At 40.7% G+C, this 16,738-nt stretch overlaps 1 protein-coding gene across 1 annotated transcript in view; it reads right to left on the reverse strand.

Moving 5' to 3' along the window:
- Window positions 1–16,738, reverse strand: part of KL (klotho) — an 81,046-nt gene that overhangs the window by 18,716 nt on the left and 45,592 nt on the right. The window lies entirely within an intron of this gene.

Here is a 16,738-nt window from a genome sequence, read left to right on the forward strand (position 1 = left end):
AAATGTAAACAGGCTTGTTAAACCCATGTTTCTTCATTAGCCAGTCAACATACCTGTGCACTTGTCCCAACCTATTTATTATTACATACACTAAGCAGATTGACTCTCCTAGATCAATTGTTAATGGGTTTAATTTTTCTTGTAATTCAATAACTGTAGAGAGAAAGATCATTTATTGAGTTTGGTTTTAGGTAGACAGATCTCTAAATAGAGATTGGTATCATAATTTAGCAACTGGTGTTGGAAGAGAAAAGAAAAGATTTTTTTCTCCTTTTTGTATCATAGGCATTTATGTAATGTTTTCTTTTGTCACCATTGTGCAATTATTTTATTGAGAGGAGTTAAAATATTATATATGAGTTCTATATGGAGCAAGAAAAATCATACTGTTTGAATTATTATCTAGGAATTTTTTGTTTCTTTGACTACCTAGAAGATGGCAGCAAAGCCATAATTTTCCATTCAGCAATGCCCTGTGAACAAAACAAAATCACTTCTGCCATACATCTTAAATTTAACCATATGTGCTGGATGACTTTAATGGGCATAGACAATATCATTAGTGAAGTTGAACCTAGTTTAGTATGGGTTCTATTTCTGAGATGGAACCCTACATATTTGGAAACTGTGCTAGGCACACAAGGATAAATGGTATTCCATCACCCACTGTAGCATGCACACAGATCATCTGGGGATCTTGTTCAAATGCAAATCTGATCCGGGCAGTCTGATTGGGCCTGCGATTCTGCATTTCTAATAGGCCCAGGCTGCTGGCCCAAAGACCACACTGAGAAGCAAGGACCTAGAAGATACTTAAAATAGAATAAAAATAAGTATGATTGTATTTCTGGCTTCCCTTCTCTTAAAATTTCCTGACTTCTTAAAAATTTTTGGTTACACATTAATTATATCAATGCTGCATAACATCACAGTGCATCTAAGAAAAAGAAAAAGGAGGGGAAAGATGCTGGTCAAATACCACAATATTTTATTCATAGTTATTTTGCTAATGGAAATAAAATAGAATATTGCATTTAAATATTATATTTATACCTCATGTATAATTTCACCTCAATTGTTGGTATTAATCATCAATTATAAATAAATTGCCAAAGCAAATAAATTTATATACATAAGTATTTCCTATTTTCTATAAAATATACCTTGATTTTCATATTGATCCTGTAAGTAGACAATCTGCTTCATGAGGAAGATTTCTCTCAAGATAGCTGTCTTAAAATCTCTCCCAACTGGAATGATGTTGTTAGCAACAGACTTACACTAACAGACTAGGTGCCTTAACCTGTATGTAAGGATTTGTTTTAAATTTTATTGTTCTTAAACCTGGAAATTATGCAAACATATTTATAGTGTTTTTATAAAAGAGTCGGTGAACTCTAAACTACATTTCACTTCCACTCAGTGGACCAGAAATTGAGATTTCTGAAATGACTGATGACTGCACCACTAGACCATAAGGAATAGCCACATTGGACTCTGTGCCTTTTTCCTTCCCTTGCACTTGTTCTGGGCCTCACTTATAAAAGATAACAAAGGGGAGACAACCAAGATGGCGGCATAGAGTAGACACCCGAATGCAGCCTACCACAACAAATTTGAATTTAGAACTGGAAAACGGGAGGCATTGCCCTGAAGTGCCGGACAGCTAGCTGAAAGGAAGCCCTGCCGTCTGGGAAGGAGAGAGAAGATACGCTGAACCTCAGGAATTCTGAAGGTACAGAGAACTGTGTGCGGGGAGGGTGGGGGGGGGGGGGGGGAAGGCGCAAGGAGAGGAAGGGCCGGACCAAGATTGCTGCTGGATAACTTGGTCAAGAGGAAAATAGAATCAGCCTATTGCTCTGATAGACGGCCCCAGACAGGGAGAGGTCAGACTGTCAGGCAGCGGGCAGAGATCTCTCAGAGGTGTGTGAAGCCAGAGGCCATTACTGCGGGACTTGGGGAGGAACCAAAGGGAAAACAAAGTTTGTCTGCACCAACTCGAGACTCCGCCCCATCTGTGGCTGAGCACAGAAGCTCTCTCAGAGGCTGGCTTTCTCTAAGGAGGGACTGGCCGGAATCCAAAGCTTGTCTGCACCTTTACCAAAGAGGTATGCGCGCACGCAACCAATCTTCCAAAACTCTCCACGAACAGGACTTTTCTAAGGCAAGACTGACAGGGAACCAAAGATTGTCTGCACCACCCTGAGACCCCGCCCTATCTAAGCCGAGTACAGAAGCCCTCCTAGCTGAGACACTGCTGATTCTCACAGCCAATTGGCTTGGAGATCAATGCATCCCAGTGATACCAACAATAAGCAAGGCTTAACAACTAGACTGCACACACAGCCCACAAAGGGCTACACCAAGACTATCCACCGCAGGTAACTGGGAAAGCTGTGCTACTGGGCTCTACCAGAACACCTAGCACACAACGCTATTCCATCAAATCAGGGAAACAACTAAAATGCAGACAAGAGGAAGGACACAAAGGAAGAAGATGGAGGAAAAGAAAAGATTGGACATTGAGTTCAAAACTACAGTTATAAGGTTATTCAACAATATCCTAAAAAAGGCCAATAAAATAAATGAGACCTATGAGGATATAAAAAGGGAGCAACTAGAAATAATAAGGGATCAACTAGAAATGAAGAAAACATTGTCTAAAATAAAAAATATTATACAAAGTCCTAAAAACAGACTGGAAGATCGCAAGAATCAAGACAAAGATTTAGAACACAAAGAGCCAGAGGACACTCCTTTGCAGAAGCAAGAAGATAAGAGAATCAGAAAGTTGAAGATAGTGTAAGAAACCTCTGGGACAATTTCAAGCAAACCAACATCAGAATTATGGAGATTCCAGAAGAGAGAAAACAAGATACCGAAAGAGTACTAGAAGAAATAGTGACAGAAAACTTCCCCCACCTGGGGAAAGAAATAGACTTACAAGTCCAGGAAGCCCGCAGAACCCCAAACAAAAGGAATCCAAGGAGGACCACACCAAGACACATCATAATTAAAATTCCAAGAGCAAAAGACAAAGAGAATATTAAAAGCAACAAGAGAAAAGCAGGTAGTTACCTATAAAGGAGCACCCATACAATTGTCAGCTGATTTCTCAACAGAAACCATGCAGGCCAGAAGGGAATGGCAAGAAACATTCAAGGTGATGAATAGCAAGAACCTACAGCCAAAAATACTCTACCCAGCAAAGCTATCACTCAGAATCGAAGGTCAGATAAAGACCTTCACTAATAAATAAATAAAAAGCTAAAAGAGTTCATCACCTCCAAACCAGAATTATATGAATTGCTGAAGGGGGTTATTTAGGAAGAGGAAAAAGATAAAGATAAAAATTATGAACAACAAATACGTAACTATCAACAAGTGAATCTAAAAACCAAGGGAATTAAAAAATCTGATGAACAATATTAACTGGTGAATATAATAGAATCAGAGGTATGGAAGGGGAGTGGACTGACGATTCTCGGGGAAAAGGGGAGTGGGGGTGAGGGAAGAGCCTGAACAAAAACTGTGCACCTATGGATGAGGACAATGGGGGATGGGGAAAGGACAGAGGGTGGGGTGAGAACCTGGTGGAGGGGAGCAATTGAGGGGGGAAGAGGAACACATTTGTAATAATCTGAACAATAAAGATTTATTTAAAAAAAAAAAGATAACAAAGGTATCCCCCTTGTTAAGCAAGTAGGAGCTCATGCATCTCAGTACAGGCTGCAAAAGGAGCATCAGGCACAAAGATCATCTGTCCCCATAGAAAATATCCAAACTCTGCTTTCTGCTCACCTTCCACACTCCTACTACTTGAAAGTTTTGTTTTCAGAGGCAAAGGAGGAATTTCAATTGCCACTTTTCTTTTTCTATGTGAGAGAAGAGAACATTCTATTAGCCACATGCTACAAATGTTGTCCTAGGACCCTGGATCATATTTGAAGAAATATTGACAAAAAATGTTCCCAACTTGGAGAAGAAAAAATGTTACACAAGCACAGAGAGTCCCAAACAAAATGAACCCCAAAAGACACACACCAAGACATGCCATGTTGACAATAATAAATGTTAACAACAAAGAATCTAAGGGATGCAAGAGAGACAGAGGATTAACTACAGGGGATTTCTAATTAGACTATCAAATGATTTCTCAACAAGACACATCAGGCCAAAAGGGAATGGAATGAAGTATACAAAGTAATGAAAAGCAAGAGACTAAATCCAAGGCTATTCTATCCAGCAAGGCTATCATTCAAAATTAAAGGTGAAATCAGGAGCTTAGCAGACAAAAACAGGCAAAGGAAGTTTATTACCAAAAAACCAGTAATGCAAAAAACCCTAAAGGAACTGGTTTAAAAGGAAGGAATAGAAAGACAATGAGAAACACAGACATAAAGACTAAAAATGGCAACAAAAAGGTACCTATCAATAATAACCTTAAATGTAAATGGATTAAATGGTCCAATCAAAAGACATAGCCTGGCTGAATGTACAAGAAAACATGACCCATTATATATATATATATATATATATATATATATATATATATATATATATATATATATATATATGCTGTCTACAAGAGACTCACTTCAGAACAAAGGACTCAGACAGTCTTTAAGTGAAGGAGTGGAAAAAGGTTTTTCAGGCAAATGGAAATGAAAAAAAAAAATGGGGTAGTAATATTTATGCCTGAAAAAATAGACCTAAAGGGAAGGCCATAACAAGAGATTAGGAAGGCCACTTATTAATATTAAAGGGGTTGATAGAACAAGAGTATATAACTCTGGTACACATATATGCACCCACTACAGGAGCACCCAAATACATTTAAAAAAAAAATACAAAAGATCAATAGAACCAAGAGCTGGGTCATTGAAATTATAAACAAGACCGATGAACCTCTAGCCAGGCTCACCAAGAAACAAAGAGAGAGGACACAAATAAACAAAATTGGAAATGAAAGAGGTGAAGTAACAACCTACCTCACAGAAATACAAAGATTGTAAAAGAATACTATGAACAACTCTATTCCAACACACTGAACAACATAAACAAAATGGACATATTCCTAGAAAACTACAATCTTCCAAAAGTCAATAAATAAGAATCAGAAAATCTGAATAGGCCAATAATTACTGATGAAGTTAAAGAAATAATCAAAAAAAAACTCCAGCAAGCAAAAGCCCTGGTCTGGATGGCTTTACATGGGAGTTTCACCAAACATTCAAAAAAGAACTAACACCTACCCTCCTCACACTATTCCAAGAAACTCAAGAGGAAGGAGTACTTTCAAGCTTTTTTTATGAAGACAGCATTTCCCTAATCCCCAAACTAGATAAAGATATTACAAAGGAAGAGAATTACAGGTCAGTATCCCTGATGAACATAGATGCAAAAATTCTCAACAAATATTAGCAAATCACATCCAGCAATACATTAAAAAGATCATACACCATGCCAATTGGGATTTATTCTGGGGCTGCAAATCTGGTACAATATCCACAAATCAATAAATTTGGTACATTACATGAACAAATTGAAAGACAAAAATCACATAATTAATCAACCAATGCAGAAAAAGCATTTTGCCAGAATCCAGTTCCAGAATGTCACAATTGCAAGAGTTTCATGAAAAGGTTGATGGAACTTGGGGACTCAACATTGACTGAGTCACATATTATGTTATTGCCTGCTGGGATGGCTGAAGGCATTTCCCTAAACCTGAAAAGAATTTTTGCTTAGTGCCAGACAGCTCAGGGCATCTTAATCTAAATGTTATTGCCTCCTACTGGCCAAATACCTGAATAGCTGCAGGCAATTCCCCAATTTGACAATTGATTCTGTACCTAACCCTACCCTTTGATGTGTATATCTCTACCTTGCCTTAAGACAAATTGTGTTGATAAAAAGCAAGGGATCCTGAGACAAGAAGAACTTGGTTTCTTCAGCCAAGCTCTTCTGCCTGCCCCCTGCCCCCAGATGCCTTTCAAAATTATGTTTTGTCTCTGGACTCTTATTTAATTTACACACAGCTTCTTTTTCAGATTCTAGAACCCTTCTAGATACAGAATCAAGACCCCTGGCATTAGCATTTGACAATATCCAACACCCATTTTTGATTTAAAAAAAAAAACCTCTTACCAAAGTGGGACAAGAGGGATCATACTTCAACATACCAAAAACCTTATATGACAAATGTACAGCCAAAGCATACTCAATGGGAAAATACTAAATCCATGTACCCTAAAAACAGGAACAAGACAGGGATGCCCACTTTCACCACTCTTTTTTGGCATCATACTGGAAGTGCTAGCCATAGTGATCAGACAAGAATAAATAAAACGCATCCAAATTGGAAAGGAGGAAGTAAAACTCTCATTATTCACAGATGACATGATATTGTACATATAAAATCCTAAAGACTCCATATAAAACCTACTAGATTTCATAATGAATTTGGCAACATAGTAGGATACAAAATAAACACCTAGAAATTTGTGTCATTTTTATACAGCAGTAATAAATTAAAAGAGAGAGAGAGAGCAAAACAATTCCATTTACTATTGCAACAACAAAAAATTTAGATACCTAGGAATAAATATAACTTAGCAGGTTAAAAACTTGTCCTTGGAAAACTACAGGGCATTTAAAAAAAAGAGATAGAGGAAGACATAAACAAGTGGAAGAATATACTGTATTCATAGATTAGTAGAATCAACTAATCTCATCAAATATTTATATATGAAATTTTAAAAAGATCAAATAGTTGAAGCAATCCTAAGAAAGAAAATGAAGTTGGATGAATCACAATACTTGATGTCAAGTTATATTACAAACCCATTGTTCTCAAAATAGTCTAATAGTGGCACAAAAACAGACATGTAGACCAATGGAACACAATAGAGAAACCAGAAACTGGCCTAAGCCATTATGCTAAATTAATATTTGACAAAGGAGGCAAGGGTGTACAATGGAGTCAAGACAGACTCTTCAATAAGTGATATTGGGAAAATTAGACAGATACATGCAAAAAAATGAAACTAGATCACCAACTTACACCATACATAAAAATAAACTCAAAAGGGATTAAAAAAAAAAAGAAAAAAAGAAAAAATAAAAATAAAAAAGAACATTCAGTGCACAAAAAAAGCTGCGGTAAATACAAAGGCGCTTGCAATTCGGGCTGGTATCAGGCATTGTTTTCTTTAACTCAAAGGGAGAAAAGCTCCCTATTTCTCTGAAATCCAGTTTCTGGGGAGACATGTGGGACCCAAACTTTTACAGAGAGAAGCAGGACTGTATGCCATTGGGTTGGAAAGTGAGGGAGCTGCGTGCAGGAATAATTTCTTGCTGCGCTAGGGCGCAGGACTCTGGGACACAGTCAGAGATGTGCTGGCAGTTATTACTGTTTGCCATGCCCTAGCCTGATGACACCTGAGACCCCGCCCCACCCAACTACAAACCCACCCAAAATCCAAGCAGCAACTTTTGCATATGAATGGCCTTCCCTATAGCAGCTTAACCTATAAAACTTGCAACCCAGTTTAGATAGCTCCAAAACCTCCAAACCCCAAGCAAAGAAGAGAAAACTGTAGTTCTCACTGTAGCTCCTGTAGGGTGGCCTTAGGCAATAGCTGACCTGCAACCCCATTGGAGATGCAGAAGCCAGGGTACCTAGTGGTCATTGTAAGACACCAGATTTCAACACCTCACATCCATAAGTGACACATTCAAGAGGCAAACTCAGTGAGCACCAAAGCCCCACTGAAACAAGTCCTGCACCATAAGCGTGTCTCCAGCGCAGCAGTTCTTCCATTATAGACACAGCGCGTCCTTGCAGCCAATTGACCTGGAGATCAATTCCTCCCCATGTACCAAGGGCAATCAAGGCTTAACTACACTAAGACTTTGCACTCAGCCTACAAAGGGGTGCACCAAGAGTGTCCACCTTAAGTTATTGGGGAGGCAGAGCTATTGGCCCCTATAGGTCACCTACCACACAAAGCCACTTCATTAACACAGGGAAGCAGCCAAAATGTGGAGACATAGAAAATGAAAGAATGGAAGAAAGTGAACTACTGGATGGCATAGAGTTCAATACTACATTTATAAGGTTACTCAAGAATCTTCTAAAAACCTTTGAGAAACTTGATGAGATCTTCAAGGACCTTAATGAGAATCTAAAAAAAAAAAAAAAAAAAAAAAAAAGGAAAAGGACCAGACAGAAATTAAGCATACACTATATATATAAATAAAGAATATACAGAAACTCTACTGTAGATCAACATGCCCCAAGAATCAAACCAAAGATCTGAAATATGAGGAAACTAAAAACACCCAACCAGAAAAAACAAAAAGGATCTAAAAATATGAAGATAGTGTAAGGATCCTCTGGGACAACTTTAAGAATATCAACATCTGAATTTTTGGGGTGCCAGAAAAAGAAAGAGAGCAAAATATTTAAAACATATTAGAATAAATAATTACAGAATACTTTCCCTATCTGATGGAAGAAATATACTTACAAGTTCAGGAAGTGCACAGACTCCAAACAAGAGAAATCCAAAGAGGACCACACCAAGACACATCATAATTAAAATGACAAGGGCAAAAGACAAAGAGAGAATCTCAAAAGTAGCAAGAGAAAAACAGTTAGTTACCTTCAAAAGAGTACCCATACAACTGTCAGCTGATTTCTCAACAGAAACTATGCAGGCCAGAAGGAGTGACAAGAAATATTCAAACTGATGAATAGCAAGAACCTACAACCAAGATTACTCTATGCAGCAAAGCTATCATTTAGAATTGAAGGTCAGATAAAGAGCTTCACAGACAAGAAAAAGCTAAAGGAGTTCATCACCACCAAACCAGGATTATATGAAATGCTGAAGGGAATTCTTTAAGAAGAATAAGAAGAAAAAGGTAAAGATAAAAATTATGAACAAAAAGACACCAAGTTCATACCTACCAACAAGTGAATCTAAAATCAAGTGAATAAAAAGTCTGAAGAACAGAATGGGCTGGTGAATATAATAGAATCAGGGCCATAGAAAGGGAGTGGACTGACAATTCTCAGGGGGAAGTGATCTAAGGGGTGTGGGAAGAGAATGGACAAAAATCTTACACCTATGGATGAAGACAATCATGGGGGTAAGAGCATGGGATGGAGTGGGGAATCGGGTGAAGGGGAACTATGGGGGAGAAACAAAGAGGAACACCTGTAATAATCTGAGCAATAAAGATTTATTTTTTTAAAAAACTGTGATACATCTACACAGTGGAATAATATGCTGCTGTAAAAAATAAAGAGCCCTTACCATTTTCAACAGCATGAATGGGCCTGGAGAGCATTATGCTAAGTGAAATAATTCAGTGGGAGAAAATAAGTATCACATGATCTCACTCATTTGTGGAATAAAATGAACATATACTAATGAGAAAAAATATATCCAGAGACAATCATCAATGAACATTGAATATACCATCAAACCTCAAAGGGAAGGCATGGAAGGGTGGGAAAGGGAGGATAAGAAATCAACCAAAAGACTTGTATGCATGCATTTACACATAACAATAGACATCTACAATACAGGATGAAGGCCTGTGCTGGGGGCAGGAGCAGGCTCAGAGAGGTCAATAGGGGGAAAGGGGGACACATATAATACTTTCAACAATAAAGAATTTTAAAAAAAGAATATAAATGTAAGTAAATCTGGTTTACTAGCAACTTGTAGATAACATCTCCTACATTGTTTCCTACATGCATAGTTGAAAAGCCAGCTGGCAGCCAACGCTATAAGGGAGCTTCCTTGCCCTATCTAGCCTCAAGGTAGGGTGCTGTCCTAGCCTCAAGGTTAAGTAGGTCTCTAGTTAATACCACCCTGCTGTAGATAACCTTTCCCATATCCATGGGGATCAACCATCCCACTTGCTGAAAAGTTGATTGACTATATTTTAATATGAATGAGTTTCAGACAGAAGTCTAGATTTTACTAATTGAGCCTTTTATCTCTTTACTAGGGGCCCAGTGCACAAATTCATGCACCTTGAAAGGACCTGTGGGCTATGAGGTTGTGGTGGGAACAGGGGCAGGTTGTTCCATCCTCCTTGCCCCCCAACTGGCCCTTCCCACTGTAGCCCCCAGTTCCCTGTCTGCCAACAGCCCTGATCTTGCCACTGTCACTCCCATCCGTTGCCTGTAATGGTCCTGCTCACACCCACTGACAACATGGAGTTATTGGAGCTGGTGCCAGCAGCAGGTGTGACTGGGGCTAACATCATCAGTGGGTGCGAATGGCGGCTGCTGCCCCAAATGCCCCTCAGGACCAGGGGAAGATGTAGAAGCCCTGATGCGGAGATCAGGGCTGGCAGCTGCCACTTGCTCACACCTACTGATGGTGCTAAGCTGGTGAGAGTGGGACAAGCACTGGCAGCAGGTATGAATGCCAGCAGGACCATGATGCACAGGAGCAAAGAATTTGCAGTAACCACCAGAGGCTCACCCCGATGACAGCAACCAGCACTCTGCCTTGGTCTGGTACCCCCATTCACCTGCTCCACCATCCATCCATGGGCAATGCCCACCATTTTCTACACTCTGCTGCCTGCTGCCGATCCCACAGTGTTCTTTGTATGCCCTCTTGTGGTCAGTACCAGTTGTTCTGTTGTTCTGCCATTCAATCTATTTGCATATTAGCCTTTTATTATAAAGGACTAGAAGCCCAGTGCATGAAATTCATGCATGGGGTGAAGGGGTGTCCCTCAGCCCAGCCTGTACCCTCTCCAATCTGGGACCCCTTAAGGGCAGTTGGACATCCCCCTCACAATCCAGGACTGCTGGCTCCCAACTGCTCGCCTGCCTACCTTCCTAATTGCCCCTAACTGCTTCTATCTGCCAGCTTGATCACCCCCTCACCACTCCCATGCCAGCCTGATTGATGCCTAACTGCTCCCCTGCCAGCCTGTTCGCCCCCAACTTCTCTCCTTGGCTGGCCTGGCCACCCCTAACTGCCCTCCCCTGCAGGGTTGATCACCTCCAACTGCCCTCACTTGCAGACCTGGTCTCTCTCAACTGCCCTCCATTGCAGGCCTGGTGCCTCCCAACTGCTCTCTCCTGCTGGCCATCTTGTGTCCACATGGGGACAGGATCTTTGACCACATGGGGGCAGCCATCTTGTGTGTTGGAGTGATGGTCAATCTGCATATTACTCTTTTATTAGATAGGATAGAGGCCTGGTGCACGGGTTGGGGCCAGCTTGTTTGCCCTGAAGGGTGTCCCGGATCAGGGTGGGGGTTCCCTTGGGGTGTGGGGCGGCCTGAGTGAGGGGCCTGTGGTGGTTTTCAGGCCTGCCATGCCACTGGCAAACCCAAACAGAAGCCCTGATATCTGGAATTTATTTACCTTCTGTAATTTAAATTTTGTAGCCTTGAGTGGAGGCCTATGCCAGCCAGGTCAGTTGGACATCCATCTGTGGAAAGCTTTGCTTCCTCTGCTGTTGGGGGCAACCCTATCCTGCTCTCTCCAGCTCTGTGGCTACTGCCATTTTTTTTGGAATTTATCTTCTATAATTGAAACTTTGCAGCCTTAAGCGGAGGCCTAGGCTGGCCAGGGTGTGTGGAAAGCTTGGCTACCTCTTTTGCTGGGGAAACCCAAGCCTCTCAACTGCTCTCTGTGGCCACAGCCATCTTGGTTGGGGTTAATTTGCATACTTCCTCCGATTGGCTGATGGGTGTGGCTGGTGGGTGTGGCTTGAGTGGAGTGATGGTTAATTTGCATATTACTCTTTTATTAGGTAGGATTGGGAAGGTGACAAGGATTTCATGAAGCAGTAGGTAGGCAGGAACTATTTTTGGGATATGAAAGTCTGAAATTATACTACCATATAGTAGAGCCTAAATCTGAAAATAGACTTGGTCTTGTTCTAAAATTTCTGAGGTGGCAGAAAGTTGTTTCCCTTCATGGTCCCTACTTCCCTGAGACAGCACCTTTCCAGGCCATTCCAGGGAATGGGAGCTTTGCCTTAAATTCAGAATGGCTCTTCTTAGGAGTCTCCTCCCACCTGACCTTTCTGTTACATTATCCCTCTCCTTTTCCATCACTTCAAAGTGATCTAAGATGGTCTAAGTCTCATCTTTTCTTCTGGAGAACCTCCAATGTGTTTGATTTCCAAGCCCATCAAGCATTGTCTGAAACACTTTCTGAGATGATTTTGTCAAAAACTTTTTTTTAAAATATATTTTATTGATTTTGTATAGAGAGGAAGGGAGAGAGATAGAGAGAAACATCAATGAGAGAGAGTCATTGATCAGCTGCCTCTTGCACACCCCCCACTGGGGATATGCCTGCAACCAAGGTACATGCCCTTGACTGAAATCGAACCCGGGACCTTTCAGTCCCCAAGCCGACGCTCTATCCATTGAGCCAAACCAGTCTCAGCGTCAAAAACTTTTTGCCTGAGGAAAACCTAAGGGAACACACTCATCCAGAAGTGAGAGCCAAAGGAAAAGAGACACTGTCGTTCTTGGTGTTGGTGGGGCAATAGGAGGCAGGATTTCTATGTACTCCAGGTGGACAAAAGTTAAAGATGTCAAATGAGGAGGCACCAAACTGGGGAAAATAATAAGATGACTCTCCCTCATCTAGATGGGAAAATATAGTGAAAACATGCATAACTGTCAATCCAATTGCAACCAAGGACTTGTGTGCATGCATAACCAACAGATACCTACAATACAGAATGAAGGTACCATCTTCCACAAAGAAGGACAGTTCAAATAATTTCGGAGAAATAAAGTTATCCAGTCATGTAAATTAAATATTCTCACTGAGGAACAGCTGCAGGGACTTGGGGGTGGAGAGGTTACATCTTTCACTGGGAGCTGTGAGAATCACCCTTTGGGACCCAATATGAAAGGAAGAAATGCCCTAGAACTGCTTGTCTTCTAGGCCTGCATGAAACACAATGTTCAACTTGGAAGAAACTTGCAAATAGCAGAGGAGAGCAAGTTTCTTTTTAGTTTTCTATCAATTTGCAGTGGTTCCAATAAAATCCCAATGGTGGTTGTACAAGGCATGGAAGCCATTAGCTGACTCAATAGAAGCATGAAGCCAGTGATGCTGCAATTCAAGCAACTGTAACAGTTTTTTGGCTGCATTGATCACATTTCAAAGGACATGTGGCTGCCCTAACCTCCTCATACACCTCAGAATTCATCTTATTAACATAGCCTCGCTGCCCTAAAGTCCTGATGACTGGATCATGGTTCAGTGCTCAGACTATTACTGAAAGCAGACATCAAGCAGAATCCTCTGACAGGAAATAAAGGAACTTTAAGCAGTTGTATACTCAGCAACAGTTTCATGTCGCTTTGTGGGACTGAATGAGAATGAGAAGGGACCAGTATTTTTCCGAGAAGACAGAAGAACACTTTGTAACTTTTGTCCAAGGACTTGGGAGGGTAAAACCAGCATCTCCTCATGTTTTCACATTCCAATGTTAAGAATGAGGGATTCAAACTAGATTGCTCAAGGTGACATTGTGAGCCATGAAATTTAAGAAGACAATCTCTCAGCTGCTGTGTCTCAGCAGGACAGGGCTAAGGCCACTAAACTATGGCAAGGCAATAGAGGCCAAAAGAGAGACCAGGCTGCAGAGTCCTCCATCCCTGCTAGACAAAAAGAAAACTACACCAAGAAGCAAGCTTGAAAGCCATTTGCCAAAACATTCTCCAGGTAGATTTTATAGCCTCATGAGGAGGAACCACAATGAACCAGAACTTCAGACCCAGAAGGATAAACACCAGGGGAAGTTTCTTTATGCCATTTTTTGTTTGTTTGTTTTTTTAATTTCCTGCCTCAGATCATTGCCAGATATCTACACTAAAAAACATAAGATTCAAATTGACTATACTTTTGCGAAGCCCACCAGCCAATCAGGAGTGAGTATGCAAATCAACCCAACAAAGATGGCGGGTTAATTTGCATACACAGGCCCTGGGGGGGCGGGGAGGACGGCATGCATTCTGCACTGTCCCAGCTGCTCTGGGCCTCTGAGCAGCATAGAAAGGTGGAAAAGCATCTTTGGCCAGAGTAAAGTTGATACCGGAAGCCAGGGGAAAAAAGGCCCGTTCTTGCATGAATCTTTGTGCATCAGGCCTCTAGTACATATAATAAACACCCTGTTAAGGAAAAAAAGTGAAAAGGCAGCAATAGCAACTGAGTGCTTTGAGGTCTTGTGTCCAAGGAATTTTTAAATAGTCTAGCATGTATGTTTATTTGGATACATATTTTACCTATCAATCCTCAAAGCAGCCCAAGGAAATAGATACTATTGTTTCTATTTTATAAAAGAGTAAATTGAAATTAGAAAAAGGGAAGGTGACTTTTATTGAATTACCCAACAATGACTGCAATCCAGACAAATTGATCTTTCCTCTGCTGCTTCCCTTCCTTACTGACAGAGAAGGTTCCTCTATGCCAGGATGATGAATCAATGACCAGTGCAGACATCAGAAAGCCACACTGGCTGTGAGAACAGGGCAGTTGTCAGAGTGGATTCTCTAACCAGTGATATTTTTAATATAATCCTATATAATAAAATCCTAATATGCTATGTGTCCAGTTGTCCATTCAACCAATCAGGGCTAAGTGTAATAAATTAATGATATGCTAAAGCTGCTCAACTGCTTGCTATGACATGCATTGACCCCCAGGGGGCAAATGCTCCGACTGGTAGGTTAGCTTGCTGTTGGGGTCCAGCCAATCAAGACTAAGCGAGATAGCAGGACATGCCCTGGAGCTCTCCTGCAACCCTTCCCCTGCTGGCCAACCTCCGGTATCCCTCCCTAGCCCAGATCAAGCACCAGTGGGGTTCCTCAGACTGGCCTGTGCCCTCTCACAATCCAGGACCCCCTCGAGGGATGTCGGAGAGCCAGTTTAGGCCTGATCCTGCTGGCCAGGCTGAGGAACCCCACTGATGCATGATTCCATGCAACAGGCCTCTAGTTGCAAATAATCTTTATCATGAGAAAGATACTAAAGACAGTGAGGCTGCACAAACTCTCTAGTGAGGCCAGGTTTTACAAAGGCAATGGGAATAACATCCACTCCTTTAGCGAGGCAACTTCTTCCCCTGTAGCACTTGCTAGGAGAAGGAAAATGCCAATGTGATTCACTGAGACCTGTAACATTGTTTGGACATGTATGGTCACAACATTGCCAGGTGATACACATCAAGTACGTTCATTCCTCAGAACATATAGCTGAGCCTGTAAGTATAGCCTCAAACCAGAGATGACTCCCCCACCCTGATCTGGAGCGTGCCTGGGCAAGCTAGGGCTAAGATTTAGATTCAGGGGCCAATAGGAGCCCTTGCCCTTTAGTCCAGTTCTCACAAATTTGTACACCTCTTAATAAATGTGTCTTCTGATTCCCTTCTGCAATCTTCCTGTGTACAGGGAGACTTCAGAACCTAGTAGGAGGGATAATAAAAGATCAAGATTTCAATAATAATATTTAATAATTATTCCCTTTTTTGAAATAAAGCAAAAGGAAGAACAAATTCAAAATATGTACATAACCCCTATGAGTAATATCAGGGAGTCTGAAGCCCAGAATCCAATGAGATTTGATGGACAGCAAAAGGTTTGATGGACAGCAAAACCAATTATAATAAAATAAAGACTTTTAAATGCATATTTAGTGTAAGAAACAGGAAGAAGTGATAGGTCTCTGCTTGACTTGGATGGTATAATATCAATAGAAGATACAAAGAAAGCAAAATGATTTTTTTCTTATAGTATCCTTATCTTTCAACCATAAAGACCTCCCTCCTGGAAAATGTAGAACAAACTCTGGCTTAGAGAGTAGTTTTAAAACATGTCCACAGATTGTTTGATGTTCTTCCTTTCAGGAGATGGAACTTAATTATCCTTTCCTTGAATGTGGGCTGTATTCAGTGACTTGCTTCTAACAAATAGAATGTGGCAGAAATAAAAGAGTGGATGTTTTTTCATTTGCCTTGGATAGCTAACTAGAAGTGGAATGGCTGGACCATATAATATATTTTTGTTAAACTTCTGAAGGAACTGCCAAACTAATTTCCAAAGTGGCTGCAGCATTTTATACTCCCAACAGTAATGCACTAGGATTCTACTTTCTCCACATTCCTGTCAACACTTATTGTCCACCTGTTGGATTGTAGCCAGCCATCTTAGTGGATGTGGAGTCATCACAGTTTTAATGTTGTTTTCTAATTTAAGCTTTAAGCATATTAGAAGTTGTAAGTGATGACATGAAATAATATAATTCAATTAACTCAAGTTCTGGGTTTTTCTCTTTGCTTACTCTCCTGTCATTATTTCTAACCTACAGTTTAAATAATCACAGAGATTGGAAATAGAAACTAAATTATGCCCAAAACAAGGCAGAACAATCCTAAAATCTTGCTTGCTTTTACTCTTGAAGAGGGTGGGATGAAAATATATTTCTGTGTTTGCTCCCTAAACCCTCATCTGAAATCTCCTTGGGGTGCCTTATGCTTAGTTGTATTCTCTCTTTTTCTTTTACAGATTCCAACCTATAAGAGAGTAAGAGGAATGTATTAAATGAATATACATTCAATGGGATCACCTAGTCAATGAGAGAACAGGAGAAAAGAATGTCAAATGTATTGCTTTCCAGCTGGCCAATGCAGGGAGTAGAGAGAGTCTACACAGGGTAAGCTCTTGG

This window comes from Pipistrellus kuhlii, unplaced genomic scaffold (genome assembly GCF_014108245.1).
Source record: "Pipistrellus kuhlii isolate mPipKuh1 unplaced genomic scaffold, mPipKuh1.p scaffold_m20_p_3, whole genome shotgun sequence".
In the NCBI taxonomy this organism is placed as follows: domain Eukaryota; kingdom Metazoa; phylum Chordata; class Mammalia; order Chiroptera; family Vespertilionidae; genus Pipistrellus; species Pipistrellus kuhlii.